This window comes from Pipistrellus hanaki (assembly GCF_964339955.1).
Source record: "Pipistrellus hanaki genome assembly, chromosome: 7".
In the NCBI taxonomy this organism is placed as follows: Eukaryota; Metazoa; Chordata; class Mammalia; order Chiroptera; family Vespertilionidae; genus Pipistrellus; species Pipistrellus hanaki.
In genome coordinates, this window is record NC_140509.1 from 58,146,516 (window position 1) to 58,172,027 (window position 25,512).

Below are 25,512 nucleotides of genomic sequence, written 5' to 3' on the forward strand. Positions count from 1 at the left end.
AGATACCCAGGTGTTTCCAAGGCATTGGGCAACTATCCAGAAGTAGAACTGAGAGAGTAACAGTAGAGGTAAAAATATTAAAATCGTAAAATATTCATGCATAAACTAAGGACATAGAATGTTTATATTTTAGCCAAATACATTAAGTAGGAACATAAAAATAGCATATCAAGCACTAAAGTTAACAGGAGAAAAGAGCAATATCCCATACACAAAAATAAAAAGGGGGGAAATGCAAAAAACTAAAAATGCAAGTGCATGAATGACCTGTTTTGGTGACTATCACTATAAGTGATGCAGGCACAGGATAAGGTACCAGAACAAAATAAATGCACCACTCTTGGTCAGGTCTCTTGCAGGTCAGCAGGGCATTTTCCAGTGTGTGAATGTGTGGAATACTGGTCCTCTGAGATACTCCATTGGAAGAAAGAAAGAAAAAAAAAGTTCTATGGTTAATATATTTGAGAAATGTTGCAAAAACGTATTTCTCCCTTGGAGTTTTATAATGCACACAAGCAAATTAAAAGCCCTAGAAGTCTTATAGAAAAGAAATGCAAATGCTTATCGTTATTTGACACGGAGAGCTCACCATTATAAAGACAAATAAAAATTAAAAACAGTTTTCTTCCTGCTGAAAATTAGGGTAGAGACTTCTGCCCTGTCCCCCTCTTTTTTTTCATTTTGTAACTAGAACCAATGGTTGGCTGGTTAACTGAAAAAGTTGGCTAACGTGAGAATTTGACAATTAATTTACACTTTATATGTTTCATTTTCATTCAAAACATAGGAATCTTTCTTTGAAAGAGAATCAAGGTGTTTTCTCCCCCCCCCCTTTTTTATTATTAAGGTATTATATGTACATATCTTACCATTGCCCCCCCACCCCCCAGGTGTTTTCTGAGAGTGGGTCCGGTTATTGCTCTTCCTTTTGTTATTTCTCGCTAAGTCACAAATATTTCATCATTTACAAATTACAGTTTCATTTCTTCTGATTTATTCTTACACATTAATTTTTTTAATACTGTAACTCATATTTACACAACTGGTTTTAAAAAAACAATTCTGTAAATATATTTTTAAAGTAATTATTTGGTAATTTTATATCCTAGGGCTGGATATATTTTATTTTTAGTTTTTCAAGATTAAAATATCTTTCTTCAGCCTTTTAGAGTTGTCTTGTCCATTTCCACTTTGACAGGATTTTTTTTTCTTTTATAGCAATTTACCTTCATTAAGTCTTTCCAAAGAATTCAACTAAGTTTTAATAGTGAACTAAAATTTACATTTATATTTCTAAGCTTATTAAATATTTAATTAAACTATATTACTAAAAGTTATGAAAGTAACCTAGATGTCCATCGATAGATAAATGAATAAAGAAGATGTGATATATTTATATACAATGGAATATTGCACGGCAATAGTCAGAATGAAATGTTGCTATTTGTGACAGCATTGATGACAGAAGTGTAAGGTTTGAGGCGTAGGAAACTGACCACCAGGAGTTTTAAAGTAAAGTTTATTCCCCAGTAATGAGTGGGACTCATTACGGAGGTAGAGAAATCAGAATTGAAGGAGTTGGGAGGGGGCATGGACCCAGCAGGGCTGCCACCTGGACATGGAGGATCAGCAGCACGTGGCTGGTCTGGGGGTCCTTTTAAGGGGAGGAACAGGAGAGGATTGGACCCAGGGCAGAACAGGAAGGGGTGGGCTCCAGGACACTTTGGCAGGCGCTGATTGATGGCTCAATGTCTTGGAGATGTCTCTGTGACAGGTGCCAGTAATATCATAACTCCGCTCACCAGTTGGGAGGAGGGAGAACCTTATAAGAAGGTATTATGTTCAGTAAGTAAGTCAGGCAGAGAAAGACAAATACCGTATGGTTTCACGTATATGTGGAATCTCAAAACAAAACAAACAAAACAAAAACAGACTCATTGAAACAGAGACAAAAAGCATGGGTACCAGAGGCAGGGTGAGGTGAGATGGGTGAAAAGACAAAGGGCAATGTAGTTGATAATATTATGATAAGTTTACATGGTTACAGATGATTACTAGAATTAGAAGGGTGATCACATTGTAAGGTACAAAATGTCAAATCACTATGTTGTATACCTAAAATAATATAAACAGTATAAGATTATATATCAATTATCTCTCTCTATATATATGAAAGCCAAGCAACCAGAATGACTGAAACAACCAATTGCCATGTAACCCACTGTGGCAGCCAACCGGCCCAATCAGGGCCCCAATCAGACCCCAAACCTCCTACAGCCCCTCCCCTGAACTGGCCCAACCCCCAATCAATCCCCACCCAGATCAGGAGTGGGGCTGGCTGACCTCCTGCAGCCCCAGGGGCAGCTGACCTACCACATCCCCTCTCCCCACTTCCTCCTCTAGCCTGGCTGGATCGGCAATCATCAGGGCGGGCCAGCCGAACGCCACCTGTGCATGAATTCATGCACCAGGTCTCTAGTACCTAAATAAAGAGTAAGTCTTCAGTTTTGCTATCTTGATATAGCACTGGGCTATCATGTTAACAACATCAAAATACATCAATTTATTTAAAAACACTTTTATAAGAAAAAATACATAGCTACACAGAATAGTATTAGCACAGTTTTGGGGGCCACACTACCAGTTATTGGTAAATACACAACACAGTGACTCTATACACTCTCAAAGCCTTAAGGCACATTCAGGGTGTTTTGAGAAGGACATGATGAGCAATGATGCTTGTTTTTTGCAAATAATAACCAATTCTCCATTCTCTGATACCAACTAGATGTCCTTACAATTCTATTCAATTTTAACACTACCCAGATTTAGCACAGATTCCCCCCAAGTTAAGGCCTCAGTCCCACAAGACTGTCCTCACCTCAAATGCTAAAGTCCCCGGTTGCCCAGCTAACCACATTGTCTGCCTGGGGTCTGCACACTCCATGTTCAAAATTTGCTAAAATGACAAACAGAACTTAGGTAAACACTGCATTTGTGATTATGGGTTTATTATAAAGGATCAACTATGTGGAAGAGATGCCTAGAGCAGGTATGGGGTGGGATGTGGTGCAGAGCTTCCATCCCTCTCCATTGTGCCACCTCAGCACATCACTGAGCTTGTTAACCTCACTGTTTCACAGTTTTTAATTTCATACACAGGAATGACCGACTAAAGTCATTGGCTATTGGAATCTGTACCCCTCTCCCCTGATGAGACATTGGAAGTTTGGGCTGAAAATTCTAATCCTCTCACATGATTGGTTTTTTTAGCTCCTTCTCCTCCTTAGCAGACAATGGGACACTCTTATCGCTTAGGAAATTCCCACAGTTTTAAGAGCTTCCTGTTATAATGAGGGGGAGGGGAGGACACAAACCTAACACATTTTATTTACTTATTATCATATCATAAATGGTTTTGGTATTGAAGGGAGCATATGTGTTTATCTGCTTTCCCTTCTGGACTCTGGACTCTTTGAGGATAGTTGCTTATGTTTTTCCTTTTTTCCTCCTGGTGCGCAAATCAGACACTCAGAAAATTTTAATAAAGGAGTAACTGCTTGACTGAAGCAAGCAAATTGCATTTTAGTAGTCTATGATATTCTTTAATATAAAAATACGATAGAACTAGGCATTTCAGCAGAAATGAAACTATCATAGTCAATTGTAATAATTCACATGACAACATTCTTATTAACTAAACATTAAGATGCAGAAACCCTGATATCTAGCCCCAGATTGGCCACCTACTCACTATATTATGATTGGGCAAGTCACATAACTACTTTAGATCTGAATGTTCTCAACTACAGCACATAGAAAAAATAATACCCTTCTTATCCCAAAGCAATATTGTGAGGGTTAGAAAATGTACTTGTAACTTTAAAACAGTCAAATAAGAGCAATTAAGATGTTACTAAACATTCAATATTAATAAAAATATACCACTGACTTCTAAGCAGCAAGAGAATATTAATGAAACGGCAGAGAGAAAACTAGCAGTGAAGTTTATTTAATCCCAGAAGAGGCTGCAGAGGTTGGAGCTGCATACATAGCTTCAGCCTGACCTTCCTGCTCACAGTGTAAGAGGCTGTGGCAGAAGAGCAGACGGGACACTAAGTGCATTAAAAATTACCTCGTCTCCAGCCCACTTTGGGTCTGATGCTGTAATCAATGGGAAATTTTTCTGTATAAAGGATGGAGGAAACAGTATATCACATTCAGCTCTTCCCAATAAGGTTATTTATTGCTATTTAATTCACATTTCCCTCAGGTTTTGGCAAGATTATAGAATTTATTCTCCTATATAGTAGGCAGCCGAGTAAATCACATTGCAGACTTCCATTGCCACACATTTTTCTTGCCCAGCACTGGTGGCTTTATGTCTTTGTCCCTTAGAGTGCATTAACCTTTAGCTATACAAGCTTTCCTTTTATAATTTTTCGATTTATTATTATTGTTTCCTGATATTTTATTAATAAAAAGTTTTTATTGATTTGAGAGAGAAAGGAGAGGAGGAAAGAGAAACATCAATGTGAGAGAGAAACATCGCACCCACAAGTGCCCCAATCAGGGACTGAACCCCAAACCTGGGCCTGTGCTCTGATAAGGAATTAAACCAGCAACCTTTTGATCCATGGGATGAAGTTCAACCAACTGAGCTACACCGGCCAGGGCAATGCAAATTGTTTTTAAAAAGTAGAGGTAGTTTTCAACAATGAAACCAGAGACAAGGTGATAAATATTGTGAATGAAATGTTTTTCCTTGTAGACAAATGGTACCAGTTGATATTAAAACAAAAATAATCAAATCTCTGCTACAGGGTCTAGAACACTTCATTAGAAATACGCGAGCACAAAGAGCTGCATCAGAGCAGTCCAGTGGGCCCCTAAGGACAGTAATGGTGAAGTTGACTTCTGCTCCTGCTGGTATGTCAAGCATTCAGAGTAGGAAGTCCAAACCCTGAGATCTAGTCAGGTTAGACTGCTGCACTTCTCTCTCTCTCTCTCTCTCTCTCTCTCTCTCTCTCTCTCTCTCTCTCTCTCTCTCTCTCTCTTTCTCTCTCTCTCCCTCCCTCTCTCTGGTAACCACCAATTTGCTGTGTCAGAGTCTTTTTCTGTTTTGTTTAAGCATTTGTTTTATATTTTAGATTCCACATATAAGAGGTATTTATCTTGGTCTAACTTATTTCATTTAGCATTATACTCTCTAGGTTCAGCCATGCTATTGCAAATGATAATATTTCATTCTTTTTTTGTGGCTAATATTCCATTGTATATGTGTATAATATCTTTTTTATCCATTCACCTGTAGATGGACAATTAGGTAGCTTCCATTATTCTGGCTATTGTAAATAACGCTGCAAGGAACATGGGAGTACAGATTATCTCTTCAAATTAGTGTTTTTTCATTTTCTTTGGATAAATACCCATCAGTAGAAATGCTGGATTATTAGGTAGTTCTAATTTTGATTTTTTGAGGAAACTCCGTACTGTTTTCCATAGTGGCTGCACCATTTCACATTCCCACCAACGATGTATGTGGGTTCCCTTTCCCCCACATTCTCGCCAACACTTGTTATTTTCTACCTTTTGATAATAGCCATTCTGACAGGCGTGAGGTAATGTTTTGTGGTTTTGATTTGCATGTCCCTGATGATTACTGATGTTGAGCATCTTTTCATGTGCCTGTGCCACCAGTTGATTATTTTAAATTTCTCTGAGCTTTAGTGTTTTCAGTTTTGCAAAGGGTATCCCTGTTTTAACTACTTTATAGGATTTTAGGCAAAGTGCTTTATAAATTACAAATTTTGATGAAAAAGATAGTATTAATTTTATTACTTTTTAAAGATCAGAGATTGCTTTGGATTAAATGTTCAGTTATCAAATATGGTGGTTACAGAGCTATACTATAAGTCCAGTAAATTTTCGTGGGCAAAAAATGCAATGGGTCTAACTAAAGGCAAACAGGGAGGATAGGGTTAATATCCACAAGCAGCTCAGTTGTTGAGCATCAACTCATCAATCAGGAGATCACAGTTCAATTCCCAGCCGGGGTACATGCAGGGGAGGGAAAGGAGGATGGTCCCAGGCTCGGGGTGTGCAGGAGACAGCTATCCATGATTTTCTCTCATCATTGACATTTCTATCTCCTTCTCCCTCTCTCTCTCTGAAATCAATAAAAAAAATATAAAAAACATCCACAAGCAATCACAACAATTACTGGAGTATAAATGGCAGATTTTATCCAGTTACAGTTAGTTGGAATTGTGGGTAAGGGAGTCATATGAGCTGTACAGATTTTCAGAATAACTTCATTATTGCTAAACTGAAATGTGTATAATGTTCTGTCCTACATTCTGTATTTTCAATGAGACAATACACCCTCTACAGAAAATTCAATTCAATTAAGCAAAGTTTTATTAAGCACATGTTAAATTTTGGCACTGTTTTTGTTTTGAGAATTATAATTATATATTTAACTCTTAAAAATATATATTCCTAGTTTGCTTATTACTAAAAGAAGTCTATCATCACCTTCCTTACGCATAATTTCCAAGATTTTTTTTTTCTGACCCAATTTTCTCCCTTTTAAAGCTCTTTCCACATATTTTTCCTTCCTGCATTCTCTCAGCTTTCCTATTGAGTATTGTCTTTCTTTTTGCCAACTCACTAAGTAGTCCTAGAACAAACAATTTGGTATTCAAATTCTGGATACTTATTTTAGTGAAAAGAATGTTAAGCAGAAGATGAAAATTGCTTGTCCCTGTTCCAATTTTTACTTTTGAAATCTTTTATAGTAGACATTGGCATGCAAATTGGAAATATCAATAGATGAATATAACTTCAAATATTTATTGATTGGAAATGAGGAGGGAAAAAGAAAACAAAGCAGACAAGGGGGACAGCAAAGGATGGAGAAGAAAAATGAACGATGATGTGTTGTTGAGCATTGGCATCAAGTTCAAGTTATTTTCTCATTTCAAGGTAATTCTCAAGTAATAACATAGAGGGAACTTTCAATATATCTTTAAAATCCATGAAACCTATTATTCTAATACAATTTTGACATCATGCCCAGATTGCTCATCGTCTCTAATTTTCCTATGAAAGACCAAGGTGGAAAAAGTAAGATAAAAATGTAAATATTGTGTTGTGGACCAGATGGAATAAAATGGAAAGGTTGATAAAATGCTTAGGTAAAATATTCATTACTAGTAGTAATTACAAACTGAAATTAGGGAATGAAAGTTTCATAGGAGCAGAAGGGATTCTGTAGCTCCATTTTTCTGTGTGCCCCTCCATGTAGAGTCCATGCTCCCATTGCATAATTTGCAGGCAAAACCCTGTTGTAGTCTTGGACCTCAATTAAATGAACAACTGAAAATGCATTTAAAAATCTGTGATCACAATTTGTGTCCGAAAGGATTTTAGTTTATGTTAGCCATTGTAGCAGCTGCTCTGGGTTCTGAGAAAATGATGGACAAGAAAATGATTAGCACTTCTCTAGCTTAAGCAGTGGCACCATGAACACAAACTAATATGACAAGAACTTATTAGAGTGCTTTGTTTATTGTAAAAGATAAATTGATATTTCATTACATTTCCAGAAAGCAAATGGACCCTCTGATGTGTTTTTAAGAACATATACTATACTCTGTTATGGTCTGGACAACTTCTATGGAATTGAGGTCTAGGTTTAGGAGGTACCAAGAATCGTGGCCCTTCAGAGAGACTAGGCACCAAAATCACTTAGATCCGTGGTCGGCAAACTGTGGTTCGCGAGCCACATGTGGCTCTTTGGCACCTTGAATGTGGTTCTTCCACAAAATACCAAGGCCTGGGTGAGTCTATTTTGAAGAAGTGGCATTAGAAGAAGTTTAAGTTTAAAAAATTTGGCTCTCAAAAGAAATTTCAATTGTCACACTGTTGATATTTGGCTCTGTTGACTAATGAGTTTGCCAACCACTGACTTAGACCAACTACATTTAGAGACCCTTAGCACTTGCAATAAGCCGTGATAGACCTTTGCCAACTGAGGGACACCTTGCTACCTGCTGGGCATTTCAGCCATAGTTAGAGACAAGATGTAAATACTTGTGTCTTCCACCCTTTTCTCCTTGTTCTGCCCTTTGCCTGTGCTCATGTCTCCATGGCAGCCTTCAAACACTGAAGACAGTTTTTAGTTCTCCACTATAGCTTAGCTCCTTCTGGTGAAATGTTCTCTTCCTCAGGGTGCTCTTTAGCCCTTTGATAGTCCTTGGTGCTCTACTCTGAACACATTGCCTATGTTCCAGTTAGAGTGGGGCTCTCAAAACATAATGTGGCCGAAACCGGTTTGGCTCAGTGGTAGAGCGTCGGTCTGAGGACTGAAAGGTCCCAGATTCGATTCCGGTCAGGGGCATGTACGTTGGTTGCGGGCACATCCCTGGTAGGGGGTGTGCAAGAGGCAGCTGGTCGATGTTTCTCTCTCATAGACGTTTCTAGCTCTCTATCTCTCTCCCTTCCTCTCTGTAAAAAAAATCAATAAAATATATTAAAAACAAACAAACATAATGTGACATTGCTGGCTGGATTGTGGGTGTGCTCACCTGAGTTGAAGAAAAACCATCATTCTCTTTGCTCCGGACATGTTGTTATTACGAATTGGGTCTAAGATCTTATCAACTCTTTTGGGCAATTATATCACATCTCTAACTTATACTGAACTAGTAATTAAAGGAGTGCCTAGAATTGTTCATGTGTGTTTCTTTAAAATTATTTCCAATACATTTTTTTTGAACTGGAGGATAGGACTTTACATTTATGCACATTTAATTTTTATCTCCCGGATTTGGCCCAGTGTTGTAGCCAAATGGAGGTCTTCCTGGGTCTTGATTCTAGCTTCCATTACATGAGTTATCCATGCTATCTGCAAATTTGGTGTCAAGAAAACCATTGGTTCCCTAAGACTCATTCTAGAAGCTCTTTGACAATAATAAAATTGAAGATACAATTATGAAAGTATTTTATATGATGTCGATGCAAATATTCCTTTCTATTAACTTTAGGAATTTTTTATGAGTCTCATGAATATGTTTCCTAATATTATGCCATAGTCTATTAAAATAAAGATGTCTTTTACTCAGACAAGTATTTAGCTTTATATATGTTAGGAGAAAATGTGTTAGTAACCAGCTTTCATTCTTGGGTTACACAAAAGGATGGAAAATTGTTTCCATTTATGACAACATGGTGGTACAGAATAACACTTGGCATGATAGACTAAGAGAGAAAAACCAAGTCGAATTCAAAATAGACTCTGGACGTTCACAGGCCTTGGAATTGTTGAAAGATCTCACAAAGTGATGGCTAATGGCTAAAACATAAAACACACACCTTCTAGTGGACATGTGCACATGTCATTTGTTCCACATTGTTGTGCAGCCTTAAGGGAAAAATGATTGAAAGACATATTGTCACACTTTGGAGTGATTTTGTGAGAAATGGCAACCAGAGTGCGATATTTCAGGCATGGCTGTGGTTACTAATCCCAGATCAGAGCGGTTTGCTAACAGGTAAGCTGTTCACTTATAACCAGGCTCCTTGATGGGTATCAACCAGTAGTGGTAGGAGTTAATAGAAATCAGATGGGGCGATAGTTGTATGTGGAGTTAGTCTCCAAGAGGCACAGAGCCTCTCCCACAGAGGGTAGGCTTGGACTTCTGCAAATATAGTAGTCATGGTCATGGTGGATATTCCAAACTCCTGATATGTTTTCCTTAGAGGTAGCTCCTGCCATGGGGTTAGGATACACACAGAGATACATGGTGATGTTGGTGTCTTATTGCTCTTTTCTCACTTCCTGCTCCAGAGTAATGAGCACCCTGTAATTTACCATTCCTTCTTTTGAATCCTAAAAATCATGCCACTGACATTCATATTCTGCAAGTCCTGGTGGGAAAAACAAAATGGCAGTGGCAGTTTATTATTTCCTATTAAGAAGTACATTAATTGGATCATAAATGCTTTCACACATAGAGAATTTCTAGTATCATTTCACTTTTAATACTCTTCTATTTAATTTAGGCATATTAATTTGTAATTCTGTTAAATAAATCTCTCTTGATTTTATCTGTAGCCAAGCATTTAAACAACAGCAGCCAACTCCAAATATATGGCCTTGTGTATCTAACACCCTTAACTTGACCATGGCAATAGGTCAGTAGAGCCTTCGTGCTGGTTAATATATCTGTCCTTTTAGCCTTTCTCTGAGGTATTTATTCTCTAACCTGCAGATTTCAAGCTTTTCTGCAGTTTCCTCTCTTTTCTTCATAGCTTTCCAGTGTGGGGTATTTTCTCTGTATACGTGTTCCCAGATATCTCAACATCAGACAGAACTGCAGTTTTAAAGCACTTGTAGTCTGCTGGAAAACAAGATGAAACATGTCCCAGTCTATCTTGTGCATAGGAGAGGCAGGTCAGAACCTTGCCTCACAATTTTATCTCTATGACCTTCCAACTCATCTTTGTCTCCCATTTACAGCCTCACTTCATGTGTGGTGAACTCAAGCAAATCAAATGGCTTACTAATCTTCTTCCATGTGCCCTACAACTTCCTGCCTCTCTTTTTGTCTGTAAACAAAAGACCAAGTCCTTCCTAGTGGGCTATCATGCTCTTTATTTTACTTACACTGCTTTTCTTCCCAGAAGTATCCCCCCTGTCCTCTTTGAATGCTTTTACTCACCTTGTTTTCTGTCCCTGGAAATGTCCTTTATCTTATTCTTTTTTAAAAATATATATTTTATTGATTTTTTACAGAGAAGAAGGGAGATAGAGAGCTAGAAACATTGATGAGAGAGAAACATCCACCAGCTGCCTCTTGCACACCCCCTACTGGGGATGTGCCCACAACCAATGTACATGCCTTTGACCGGAATCGAACCCGGGACATTTCAGTCCGCAGACCGACACTCTATCCACTGAGCCAAACTGGTTTCGGCGCTTATCTTATTCTTGGATGTCAGCTGCCCCTTTAGGAAGCTTTACCTTATCTCATCAACTAGAAGTGTTTTATTTCTCAGGACATGTAAATATATTCATCTGAAGCTTCCCTATAGGATTTCTCACTTTTTAACTTTTAATTTGAAATGAATTTAAACGTATAGCAAAGTTGCAGAGTGTTCCCATTATATCCTTTAATTAGTTTCTCCTAAAGTTAATCTCACATAACCAAAGTGAAAGAATTAACATTTGTACAATAGGTAAAACCAAACTTTAGAGTTTATTTGGATTTCGCCAGTTTCTTCAGGAATGTACTTTTTTTCTGGTCCAGGAGCTCATATTGCATTGTGTTCCCACGCCTTTCCTTAGTCTCCTCCTAATTGTGACTCTTCCTCAGTTTCTCCTTATCTTTCATGCCCTTGAAAATGTTTTTGCCTTATAATATCTTTACATTTGTACAAGCATATTTCCTCATCCTGCTGTAAGTTTCATGAGAGATTTGTTGCCCGGATGTTCTTATTTCCAATTGTGTCTTGCGTACGATGGGATCTCAGTGACTACTATTTACCCACACATCAGAAACAATCACCAACATAATTAAATACTGAGCTGTGTGCTACAGTGACAAAGTTTTATGAAACTTAGAGAGCAAATCGGCAAAACAGTAAGACAGAAAACTTTGTTGCAGATGCGATGGGTGAGCCCCTTTCCTCTGGGCCCAGAGAGCAGGAATCACTGAAGCTCCCACCTGTGTGGTAATGATGACACGCAGACACCTGGTGGCCAGCAGAAAGGGCAGACACAGTATCCAGCATGACTTGTTGCATCTTCTTACCAAAGACCTCATCAATTCTGTGGGAGGGGTGGGTCCCAGACACTCGCACAGAACACTGAGCTAAAATAATTACTCTTGGCCTCTCTCATACCTTGGTTTCTGTCCTGGAGCTTTCTGTTAAGAAACCCAGCACAGAATCTCCTTGTCTGGGATCCCGAGCCCTGGCTGGTTCCTCTTCTGTTTCTCCTTACAAGTGACTGAGGAGAGTGTCGGATGTCTCCAACCGTGATGCTAGCCCTCACCCATCCTGATATACCCAGTTGCCTGTGTTTTTCCGTTACCATGACCTGTCTGGCCCTGCTGATTCCCATCCCTCCTCCACAAAGCCAGGAGATTCCTCAGCTGACAGGTGCATGCCTTTTGTGGGCTTTTATACCCACTGGCTGTTTTCCTTAGTCTCCTTTCCCACTAGCCCCTACTGCTAACTCCCAGCATGGTTCAGAACTGTGCCCACTCCCCTTGGGATTCAGATGTCCTGTTATTTCTTTTTGTTACTCATCTCAATTTACTGTATCTGCAGAAGTCTGTAATTCCTCACTGCTGTTGTAGAGACTGAGTCTGTGCTTCCCCCCTTCCGCTGAACTGCTAGCTTGGCTTACTGAAGGGTCCCCCATCCTGTGGGCCCACAGGAGCTTTGCTTTGTTTTGAAGGGACTTGAATTACTGACATCTGAAGGAGGGCCTTCTTGGATTCCAGTTCACACTGCATCAGATGCATACTTTTCACAAAGACTCAGATACATCACCTGACAGGTTCAAGAGAAATTGAACTGATGTCTGTTGGGTTTTAACTGGAACAGTGCTGAATAATTTTTCATTTTCTTTAGGAGGCCTTTCCACAAAGAGAAAACATGCCTAGTAGGTCCCACAGAGGTGTTTTGACATTAGGCTTAATAAAGCATGAAGAACACATTAATAAATAATGTTCTGCTAGGATAACATATAAAGCTGAATGCACTGGCTAGACCCTGAAGTAAATCAAATCATGCATGCAGCCAAACGATTTGTTAACTTGCAGCAGTCTCTTCAAAACGTCTGGCAAAGCCCACTGCAGCAGTGCACAAATAAAATCAGCATATTATAAATGCATGCACCTTCAGTTATGATACAGACTGTCAATTTTTTTCACACTCTGTGAGCCCACAATAGTAAATAGACCTTCACTGATACTGATCAGAAGGCATTCCAATGATACATTTAATCTTTGCTCAAAGGAAGATTCCACTCATCAACATGTCCACAAACAGTAGACACAGTTATATCTTTTCATTTCATATCCTTTGTCTCACAACATAGTTGACAAAAGGGAACTATTGTAGAAAATGAGCAAGTGTTTTCAGGCATGTAGTCTATTCAGCCAAAATGGTTGTTGATCAACTTTTTAGTCTGCCCAGAACACTTTCAGAAGTGTCCAGAAACAAAGAACAGAACCCTCTTCCCCACCTTTATTTTTGTTGTTGTTGTTAATCCTCACCTGAGGACATTTTTTCATTGACTTTTTTAGAGAGAATGGAAGGAAGTGGGAGTAAGAGAGACACATGTATTGGTTGAGGAAATTGAGCCTGTAACTAAGGTATGTGCCCTTGACCAGAATCAAACCCATGACCCTTCAGTTTGCAGGCCAACACCCTACCCATTGAGCCAAACCAGCTAGGGCTCATCCTCCCTTTTTTTTTTTAAAAAAAATGAAAGTGCAGTGTTCTTAAAGAATCCTTCCCTCAATTTAGAAGGTTTCATCGTTTAGCTAGAACAGGATTTCTTGGCTGCTCAGAGCAGTGGAGAGTGGGAGAGAAGTTTGGGTACCAGGGTAGTTCTCCTGCTTCAACAAAGCTCTTTTCATGATAAAGCTGATGGACAGCTGTCAAGTGGCAGTTAAGCATGAGTCATTCCAGCTGCTCAACAATCTGGAGGGACAGCATCTCCTGCCCCGCACTCTCTGACAGCCCGTGTTCTTCATTCATGAGTGGTTTAGCTGGAGAGCCAACTAGCATGCAATAAAATGCAAACATTTCCAGGCACTGTTTAGATGCAACAACTTGTTGGGTGGATTAAATTTTAACTCAAAGGCCTTGCCAACCATGCCCATATGCCCAAATTTACACATCTTGCCAGACCTTTTATGTGGTTATGATGACAAAGCCATTGGATTCCCATTTAAATCCTGTTCTAAAGCTGCAGATTTAAAGGAACCATTATCCTGAGAATGCAAGTGTTCTATTAATCAATCTTGAATATTTTCACAATTCCTATATGCTTATGTGTATAGGATATATAGTTGTATACAACTAGAGGCCTGGTGCACAAAATTTGTGCACAGGTTGGGCCCTAGGCCTGCCTGGAGATCAGGGCCAATTAGGGCTTCCCTTTGTTCTGTGCTGCCCCCTGGTGATCAGTTTAGAAGTGAGCAATCCAGTCACTTCTGGTCTCCCAGTCAAAACTGGTCTCCCAGTCAAACTTTTGAGGGGGCAATTTGCATATTAGGTTTTTAGATAAGTAGATTATATTAAGTTACATACTAATACTTCTTTCATTTTTTTAAGTCAATGGAGACAGTGAAAATAAAGGAACATTTAGGGTTCAAAGTAATGTATGGCAGATTTCATTTTTGAGAAAACAGCAGAGGCCATGTGGAGAGCAGAAGCACTAGTAGTCTGTATCTATGTAGCCATCCTAAGCACTTTATATGAATCATCCACTTTAATTACAATAACCGTAAGAGGTTGGTGATATCATCATTTTCATTTTACATATAAAGAAATTAAGATAGTGAGTTGAAAGTGCCTAAACTCACATAGGTGAAAAATAGCAGAAACAGGGATTTGGATTTAGTCATTCCAATTCCAAAGTTCACCTCGGTTGCTATTCTGTATTACCTTGTATGTGATCAGGAAATCCAGTCATGGATGGCTCTCCTACAAACATGAACATAATGAGACTTCTTTTTCTCCCACATTAAAATGTGTTTACGATTAGTCTAAATATCCAAGTTATCTTTCTGTATAATTCTAATACATGTTATGCTACCTACATTAAAAAAAAATATTTTGCTTCCCATAGTGATGGATCTCAATGCCAAGGTGCAAAACAAAATAAAAAAGAATATTTTTATTTCGTTACCTGAAGAACTAAGCAGTTTTAGTCTGTGATAAATGTCCTTAACATTTACTGTATACATTGGTAGAAATGCTTTTCTTCTGAAACTAAACAATACTGAAAACCTCAGTGCTAAAAATTTTGTTGCTTTTGGGAAGGAGAAAGATTTGGTTGAAGGCTAGTAAGCCTCTAAATAAGTATAAAGTTTTGAAGGAAAAGATGCCATTTCCTGATGAGCTAGGCATAAGCTGGATTTAGTCAGCTTGCTATGGAGAAACCGGGAAAGCAATGCCTTATTTAGGCCTAGCATGAGAATGCATTTATTATTTGATCCCTATTAAGATTTATTAATCCTCACCTGAGGATATTTTTTCCCATTAATTTTAAGAAAGAGTGGAAGGGAGGGGGAGAGGCAGAGAGAGAGAAACCTCAAAGTGGGAGAGACACATGGATTGGTTGCCTCTCACAAGTGACTTAACCAGGGCCAGGGATGGAGCCTGCAACCAGTATTGAACTCAGGACCCTTCAGCCTGAGGGCCAATGCTCTATCTTCTGAGCCTAATGGACCAGGGCTGATCCCTATTAAGATTTAAACACCTAACTTCCCTATGTCCAGAACCCAAAGCATTAGAACATATACTCTGCTGTCAAAACATGAATACAACTTTTGTTGAACTTGTTTTTTAAACTTAAGCTTCTGAACTGAAAAGCATGCACTGAACTGAGTTACACATGAGATATAGAAAGAGAATTTATAACAGCCATGTCATCCATATAGAGATTTCTATTCATTATTAACTCTTCACTTATCTTATTTCTTATGCCTCAGTGCTTTACTTCCCCAAATAGATGGAAAGCCCTTTGCGTGAGGAAACTACCTTTAGCATTTCTTTATTATCCTTAGAATGGTTAGTAGAATGTTTCTCAGACAATTCTACTTTTCACAGTGAGTGATTTATTATGTAATTCTGAACTCTAGACAACAATGTGAAATGCAAATAGTTATAATAAATGTATTGCCCGAGGCACTATTCCTAGCTTATAAGTATTTGGATATCATATTACTTGATACTGTCTGTCAAACCATACTTCCAATCACATTACTTTTATTATTACCGATTTACATAATGTATAAAAAGACAATGAAAGGTAAAGGTCAGTTCAATTTTACTCAGCCCAAGAGGCAAAGTAACACACTCTTGGTCCACATAGGTTTACATACATGGGAAGTTTGGCCCATTAATCCCCTTGGTTATCAGAGAACAGTTCATCTATGAAGTAATTAAAAATGGAGAAAAAAAAGTTCCTTTGGGAAAGGAATATGCAAAAAAACTTGCTGCCTTATAAATCACATAAATATTCATGGAGGGGGGAGAGGAAGAAAAAGGCGATAGAAATTTCCAAGGACATCACTAAAGCTTCAGACAAAATGAACTCAATCAATCAAAAATAAGCATAAATTAGTTAGTTTTAGTGTTTTCCCAATTGGTAATCTGAAAATATTAGCTTTATATTTTTTAAACATCTTACTTTTTGGTTATTGTTATAAAATAATAAAACATTAATCCAAAGTGCATAATGCTAGAATGCTAACAATTAGCCATCACATTAATAAGAACCAGATATAGTTTTAAAATATAATTTTCAACTAACTTCACTGATTATAGAAGACTTAATTGAATTGTACTATGGATATTGAAACAGAAGATCCAGTTTTCAGCTACTTAGTCTAACAGGATTTACACATGTACAATAATAGAAGTAAAATTGAGTGAATTATTCATGTTCTTACTTCATTCACTATCAGACAAAGTCATCAAAACCTTGCTAAGTTCACAAAATACTCATTAAGTCTTCTGGACCCTGGGTATTTACAGGTGTTTTCCATAATAATCCTCATCAATCATTTAGAGCCAGGTACCTAATGTTACACATACTTTTTAATTTGCTTAAAATGTAAATTATATTAGTTTAATAAATGATATGCCTGGAAATACACACAAAAATTCTGTTCTGTGCAATGAGAAACCCCAATTTTATCATTATATAAAACCATGGATCTATCCTTCATTTCAGGCAGATTTAGAATCCATTTACAAGAACTATATGTACAGTATTTCAAGAAGTACTATGATGCTTAAACTAAAAAACTCTCTTAGAAAATGAATTGCTATTGCTTTAATTTTTTTTTTTTTTTTTTTTTTTTTTTTTTTTTTTTTTTGCATACAAACCTCCCAAGGCTTGGCAGATAGTCTTTTATACTTTTCTTTGTGTTGGGGTATATTGCCTCTCTGCCTTATTAAATCCACTGAAATTATTTTCCAGTGAGTTGCACAATTTTGCCTTGTGAGAGTTCAAAGTGTTCTCACATGACTCTGTACTGTTGCCTAAAGATGCTGAGGAACCCAGGGCCCAGATGTTACTTAAACTGTTTCCTAAACTCAGCACTTTGCTATTTATAATTTTTTTTCCATCCACAGTTCATTGAAAAATAATACAGTGTCTTCCATTTTTGCTTTATATACTGAGTAATAGTTAAGTCATGGTTTCATAAATAATTTCATTTATTTATTTTTTTTTAAAATTCTGAAAAGATCATTCTAATTTTTTTAAAGTCATTTATGGTAGTGCTGAAGGAGTTATCAATTAAATGATCCATTCTGGAAGCTTAGTCACACTCACTAATCATATTGCCTTGTGCGATACAAAAGTATGTTCAGCTCTCAATTAAAACGAAACATTATTTTAATTATGAGCAGTGGAAAAATCTCAGGTAGAGTGATGTACTGAAAACATAGATTGGGAGTTTAAAGGATGGATTCCTCTCCTAGTTTTACCACTAACTGGCTCTCTAGACTTGTATATACCATCTAACCTGCACAAATTACCCTCTTTGGGACTCAATTTTTACACCTGCAAAATAAAGGCAGTTGGACTGGAATTTCTGGGATCACTTCCAGCTCAAACAGGCTATGATTCTGAATCATTGGAGGTTAGGGATATATGTGGTTATTAACATGAAATGATTCTCAAAGTGGCATCACTAAATTACAAATGACTATAGGTTATTTTTAAAAATCTGTTTTCAAATTTAGAGTTCAGTCCTCATTTTTCTTAGAATGAAGTAAGAATATTATGTAAAGGGTCCATATTTTAAAAATCCAGGTTAATTCTAAAGTTAATATATTCTTACTAGAGGCCCGGTGCACAAAATACATGCATGGGTAGGGTCTCTAGGCCTGGCCGGCGATCAGGGCCAATCTGTGAGGCTACTGGTGGGGGAGTTTGGGACCTCTTCTGGGGCCTGCATTGAGTTTCTGCCCCTTGGTAGTCAGTGCATGTCATAGCAACGGGTCATTCCACAGGTCATTCTGCCGTTCAGTCAAGTTGCATATTAGGCTTTTATTATATAAGATAGGACATTTGGGTCTTTTTGAACTAATTTGGCATTGTTTAATATCACTTTCAAAGATATATACTAGTGATACTATAATAACTTAAAATTACTCCATAAATTGTAAACGATCAGGAAAAACATAAAGAAATTTATATTTTTTAATGTAGTTTTTATTCTTCATTGTTTGAGCTCTTTGTAATTCCCCAGCATTGCTTGGAGAGCAGTTGTTAATTAGACCATATGTAATAAAGCCAGGCCAAGAACTCGGAAGCTAAAAGTTAGTAAACACATGCAATGGATTGTTTTAATTTGGAGAAAATCTAAGGTCAGTATCACATGACAATGTATGGAAGTTATCAGTAGTAACAGAAAATCTGCACAACAGTCATTTAATAATGAGTCATCCTCCACCTCTACCCATATATTCTGATTTTCGGACAGCCAGGCTGAACATCACACAAAACAAAACAACAAAACATCTGCCAGAAGAGCTTGTACAAACAGAACCAGAACTGGCCCCACCCTCTGCATCCTGTCAGATCATTCCCTCCGTGTCTTACCTTTAATCTGTTTTCTTTATTTCATTCCTTATCATATTCTATGATACTTCATAATTCACTTGTGGTTATTATTTATTGCCTTCATAACTCCCAAAAATTCCATGCTTTGTTCACTGATTCATCACAAGTCCTTGAACAGCCTGGCACTGAGTAGTGACTAACCAAATACTTGTTGAACAAAGAAAGGAATGAAGTTTGCATTGGATTATAATGCATCTGGGTGTAGGTCTGATTCTCATCTGAAGTCACAGTTCTTGGCATAAAAACCAAACATCAAGCCAGTCTAGTTTGGGCTTGTCAGGACATTTACTCCCTCTATTATAAAAACCAATCTCTCAGTTTGGCACAAGGAAAACAGTTGTCATGGCCTGGTTCCTTTGTGCCTTACCCGTGAAACTAGGGCAGCTAATGGAAGAGCAAAATGAATTAGTTGAGTATGAGGGTGAAGATAGAACAGTTTGTGGTTGTAAAATATTGGCCCTCACCTTAGCTATTCTATTTTAACCAACTTGATGAAACTATCATCTAGAATTTTCTTATTCAAAGGATAATACCAGTATATTAATAACCTATATTATAATAATGTGTGGTTTACACCATTTAACTTGCATTTATACAGATACGATCACTCGAATATTAGCAGACTTAAATATTGGAGCTTTCTTAACTTTCTCAAATAAAATAAGGAAATTGTGGCCCACATGGTGGAGGCCTCATAGAGGAAAGAAATTGCAACGGAGAAAATGCATTAAGTTGGAAAAACTGTACTATCTAGAAGAAATGGCTACTATAAAGTATAACAGCCTCATTTAAGTGTTTTTGCTGAAATAATATATCATAAAGGCCAATGTATTACATTTTAATTTCTGAATATTTTATCCCTTTATTTTAATAGGAGTGTCACACGCTGGCATACATGCTACTTCTTCACAATTTTAGGCCAGAAAACATTGGAGACACTCATAATTTTTCATGCTCTACAAAGTTTGCCATCATGAACAACTTTGCATTTATTATAAATAGGCATTACGTTAGAAAAGCAATCCAACTCTATGCCATTTCACTAGGGAAGCTAATCGGCTTTGCACAAGTTAGTGGGCCTCTGTGAGCTTGAAGGGTGTGTTAACCTGGAACTGAAGTTACCTAGTTGTTTCCCACTGAACTTGGGCATCTGCAAAACAAAGGCAGGAGACCTGCTGCGAGGGGGGTGGGGAAATTATTATAATCTGTGTGTCTAAATTGAACTAGGATTTTTGCTCAGCAGAAACCTCTTCACTGCAAAAACTCTGAAATTATATCCTGTGGTTAGGAATACCTGTTGGGATGTGATGCAGTATGTGTTTGAGTGAGGTGGGAGGGATTGTGATTAATTAATCCCATTAGTGTGGATAACTAAATAAAGAATTATTTCCTAAAATAACTTAAGTAGCTTTGTTGTTTTTAAAAAATTCCATACTTACTAATTAATTGCAATATGAAAAAGTTCAGAGAAAAAAAGTAGAAGTTTGCTGAACATCTCTCCAGATAGCTTTCTCAGTATATAGACACAGGGATCTACGCCTACAATTTTATATAAGTAGGCTCATGTGATACGCACAATCTTTAAACTACTTGGCAACTTTACTTCTAAAATTAAGTAAGACAATTTACATACACACATGTGTATAGACACACATAGATGTTGCTAAGTTTTAATATCTCATTGGTTTATATGTATAATGTTATCTATGGGGAGGTTGAAAACTGCAAATGCTTATATGTATGTATATTATATGTGTTAATAGTATGTCTTATTCAGTGCCTACTCTGCATTAAACTTATGGATATGGGAAATGATAAAGAAAGTATTTACATCCCACCATCTAATACAGATTCTCAGTGAATACTTGTTGGGTGAGGAACCCGAACATTCCTCAGTCCTTCAAATCAAATACATTTAATGCATATATCAATAGTAGCGGTCCCAGGGGAACTTCAAAAAGAGACAGAACTTATAATCCATTTTGGTTGATTTAAATAAATTTAAATAAATTGTCATTAATCAAGTACTTAATATTTGGTTATAGTTTCAATTATTGTTAAAATAGAAAAACTTTAATTTGAAAAGAAATTTTAATTTAATTCAGGGTTACCTTATAACCCTGAAGATGAGTTTTAAAACTTAGCTCAGCACCTAAAATATGAACTTTTGGTATTTCTTGGAATGCTTTTAGAAGTTAAGTTTATTTGCTCAACAAACACCTATGGTTGCTCATAAATATATTTATTCATGATTATATATCTTCATTACGTAGTATATCCATCAAGCATCCACTCTAAAGTTTCTCTTGCCTTAACTAAACATTTTGGCTCTAATTTTCATCTTTTATGAAATTAAGATTCTACAGTAGTCCCCCTTTACCCATAGTTCACTTTCTTCAGCTTCAGTTACCTGCAGTCAACCTTGGTCCAAAAATATTAAACAGAAAATTCAAGAAAAAAAAAGCAATTCATAAGTTTTAAATTGTGCTAGGTCCTAAGTAGTGTGATAAAATATTGAGCAGTCCTGCTCTGTCCTGCCCAAGATGTGAATCGTTCTTTGTCCAGTATATCCACACTGCTTTTGCTGACTGATCATTAGTCATTTAGTAGCTGTATCAGTTATGAGAGAAAGAGAGGGAGAGACAGATTCACATAAATTTTATTGCAGTATATTGTTATTAGTGTTCTATTTTGGTTTTAATTGTTACTGTTAATATCTTACTCTGCTTCATTTATGAATTAAATTTAATTATAAATATGTATGTATAGGAGAAAACTTTATGTATAGGGTTCAATATCATCCATGGTTTCAGGCACCTACTGGATGTTTTGCAACATCACACCTGCAGATAGGGGGAACTATATAAATCCTAATTTCTTCAGGTTGCATTTGCTAGAACACCTTTTACTACACTTGCATTTTCAAGTTTTTGAATAACTTTGTTTTGGCTGAATTCTTGCATACTGCTTAGAATTTGATTCTAATTTATAAATTGTAAGTTCATAAAATAATCCTTATATGACATTTGTAACCTTATATAATAACCTTGAACTTTTACATCTTTAGATTATGTAATATTTCCTTATTGTATGTGATGGAAAAATAAGCATATATTTTCTTCTTTCTCTCCCCATTCTTTGCCACCAAATGTTAGGCAACAACGTAATCTTTCTTAGTATCTTTGTTTTCTACTCTTAGATATGCTTATACTTTTTGATTTAGCAGGTTTAAATGATATTCAATATTCCTAGATATTGATAATAAAACACTCAGCTAATGTAGTATATGCACCAACTTCTTTCTTTTGTATCCAACTTTTTGTTAGCTGCTTTAGTGCTCCCGGATATTATATTTTATCAGAGGCCCAGTGCGCAAAATTTGTGCAGAGGGGGGTGTATCCATCAGCCCAGCCTGCACCCTCTCCAATCTGGGATCCCTCTCACAATCTGGGACTGCTGGCTTGCCTGCCTGCCTGATTGCCCATAACCACTACCTTGCCATCCTGATCGACACCAAATTGCTGCCCTGCTGGCCAGATTGTCCCCAACTTCCCTCCCCTGCTAGCCTGGTCTCCCCTAATTTCTCTCCCCTGCAGGCTTGGTTGCCCCAACTTCCCTACCCTGCTGGCCCAGTCAAACCTAACTGTCCTGCCCTGCCAGCTTGGTTGCCCCCAACTGCCCTCCTCTGCAGGCTCGGTCTCCCCGAACTGTCCTCTGGCCTGGCCACCTCTAACTGCCCTCCTGTGTTGGCCCAATCGCCCACAACTACCCTCCCCTCCTGGCCATCTTGTGGCAGCCATCTTGTGACCACATGGGGGCAGCCATCTTATGGAGGGCATGCCAGTCAATTTGCATATTACCTCTTTATTATATAGGATGCTCTATTCTGTTACCCTGATCTGAATTTTATTTTAGATGTTGTTTAGAATTAAATACATCCAATGCTCACAGTCCTTTTGTAATGGTTTCTACAGTCACCTCTTGGTTTGATGGCATTTGTCTCCTAATAGTTGTCTCAATAAGGGCTCATGATCGCATCATTTCCCGGTTCCTCTATGTTCAGAACATTTGCCTCGAGCTTTTGTACCTTGAAAGGAAACTTGACTGCTATACAACCTTTGGTACCCACTTTCTTTCCTATAATGATGGTGAATTTATGATCTCCTAGTTCACTGTTGGATATCTTAACTTTTACTATGTGGCTTTTCTTTTTTTTAAGTTTTGCCAGAATTGGTCTCCATGAAAAGTTCTAATAGAGTATCCTATAGTCTCTTCTATATCAAATTCTCTAAATTAGGGGTGTCGAACTCAATCAGAGAAGGGGCCAAAATCTAAAATCCAGCCTAAATCTCGGGCCGAATGGTTTACTGAACAGTCATAAACTGACAATGTCATAAACTGACAGCGGAGTGCAGTGATGACAGCGCGGTGCGGGCCACATTGCAAGGCCTGGCGGGCTGGATTTGGCCCGCGGGCCTTGTGTTTGACACATGTGCTCTAAATAGTTCTCTTCTCCAAGATAAAAGATACAAGTCACTGAAGGAAAGTTCTTAAGGTGAAAATATCTCCAAAGTACTTTTTAGTGAGCTTAATGATTTGTTTATTTAGTTAGCTCATGTCATTGCATTTTCCTTGCTCTCCTTATGCCTTACTCATAGTACTGTTTTAAAGCAAGTTAGAGTTATATCAGAGCTGGAAGGGCCCACTGACATCATCAGGTGCAAAGTCCTCCTTTTCGGATGAAGAAACTGAGGCCCAGGGAGGGGTCAAGAGATTTCCCCAAGGTTATGCCACTAACAGGAAATCGAGTATGAACTTGAACCCCAGTGATTTCCAGGCAGGAATCCTTTCCAATTCACTGAGTCCTTTAAAAAATATAATGATCATTTTGTGGTGTGTGTGTGTGTGTGTGTGTGTGTGTGTGTGTGTTAAGAGCATTGAAGATCTACTCTCTTAATTATGTGAGGTGATTGATGTATTAACCTTACTGAGATAACAATTATATATATATATATATGTGTGTGTGTGTGTGTGTGTGTGTGTGTGTGTGTGTGTGTGTGTTAAGAGCATTGAAGATCTACTCTCTTAATTATGTGAGGTGATTGATGTATTAACCTTACTGAGATAACAATTTTACACACACACACACACACACACACACACTTATGTATGTATCAAATCATTACATTGTATACTTTAAACATTCACAAAGTTATATGTCCATTATATCTCACTAACAATGGAAAGAATGTAATGATCAAAAATGTTTATTCTCTGTCACATAAGAGGATTCACCTAATGTCTGCTAGGGAATTATAATTTCATTTCTTATTCCAAATATGTAAGGAATGACACATGCAGGATAGCTGTATCAGAGAACTTTCAGTGGGATTGTTGTTCAGTTACATAAATTGTCACTTTCATTTTCTGTTTCTTGAAACTGGGAAACTTCAGATAAATGTAGAGTCAGTTTTCCTACTCCAAACTCCCTAAACCATCATTTTGAAATCAAATTATGCAGCTTATGTTAAAACATAAGGGCCAGATTCTGTCTTTAAATACACCACCCACTCTCTAACAGCAGAATTTGGCCCTAAAAACCCATTAACAAATATTGTCATTAAACTAAAGAGCTAATTACTTTGGATTCAGACAGAATGAACAAATTCATAGCCCAACCCCAGCTGGTAGTAATAATGGTGAGACTAACCGTATGTGCACTGGAGACCTAAAGAACAAAGACATATTAACACTAATGTAACCAAACATACAAAATTATCCTCCAAATGGAGCAAACTGTTATAGTTAGAAAACTCTTGAAAGCACATTGGTATTATCTGATGCGAGAAATGAAGACTATTTCTGAGAAATTAATCATCATAATTTAAAATTACCAGTGCTTAATAAAGAGCAAACCTTGAGAAATTTATTCTGTTGCAATATTCCACAAATGAAGAATTACATATAAAAACCATTTTGATCTAGTAATAACTATCACTCTCATATTCAAATCAGTTTAATACTTTAAGATGAAAAGGCCTTGCTGAAAGGCTATTTTAAATAACTGAGAATGAAACTACCTAATAGTTCTGCAAAAGTGAATGAACCAGATAATTGAATATTTTCAAATCCCTTAAAATATGTTGAAATTACATTAATAATACACACTTCAGCCCTAGATGGTGTGCTCAGTGGTTAGAGTATTGGCCTGAGACCTCAAGGGTCTCAGGTTCAATTTTGGTCCTGAAGACATGCACCTAGGTTGCAGATTCTCCATCCTGGTTGGGGCACGTTGGGGAGGCAACCAATTGATGTGGCTCTCTTTTGTTATATATTCATGATTTGATACACACATATATATAACAAAATTGTTATCTCAATAAGGTTAGTTAATACATGGATATTTCTCTCTTGCTCTTCTCTCCCCCTCCTCCCTCCTTTCCACTCTCTCTAAAATAAATGGAAAAAAATGTCCTCCAAAGTAAGGATTAACAAAATAATAATAATAATACATACATACTTTAGGAAAAGTTTTACAAACCCTGAGCACTAATAAAAATCAACCATAGTTTCATCAATTGAGCATAACCATTAATAATGTTTTGGTGTTTATTCCTTCAATT

General features: G+C 37.3%; 1 protein-coding gene across 5 annotated transcripts in view; it reads right to left on the minus strand.

The window, feature by feature from the left end:
* The window catches only part of HS3ST5 (heparan sulfate-glucosamine 3-sulfotransferase 5), a 225,143-nt gene that overhangs the window by 111,098 nt on the left and 88,533 nt on the right, over window positions 1-25,512 (minus strand). Inside the window, exon 3 of one of the 5 annotated variants that reach the window (XM_084889303.1) lies at window positions 268-414. The exons of the other annotated variants lie outside the window; for them this stretch is intronic. The gene's annotated coding sequence lies outside the window, so the exon portion shown is untranslated. The remainder of the gene's footprint in view (window positions 1-267; window positions 415-25,512) is intronic. 5 annotated transcript variants of the gene reach the window in all.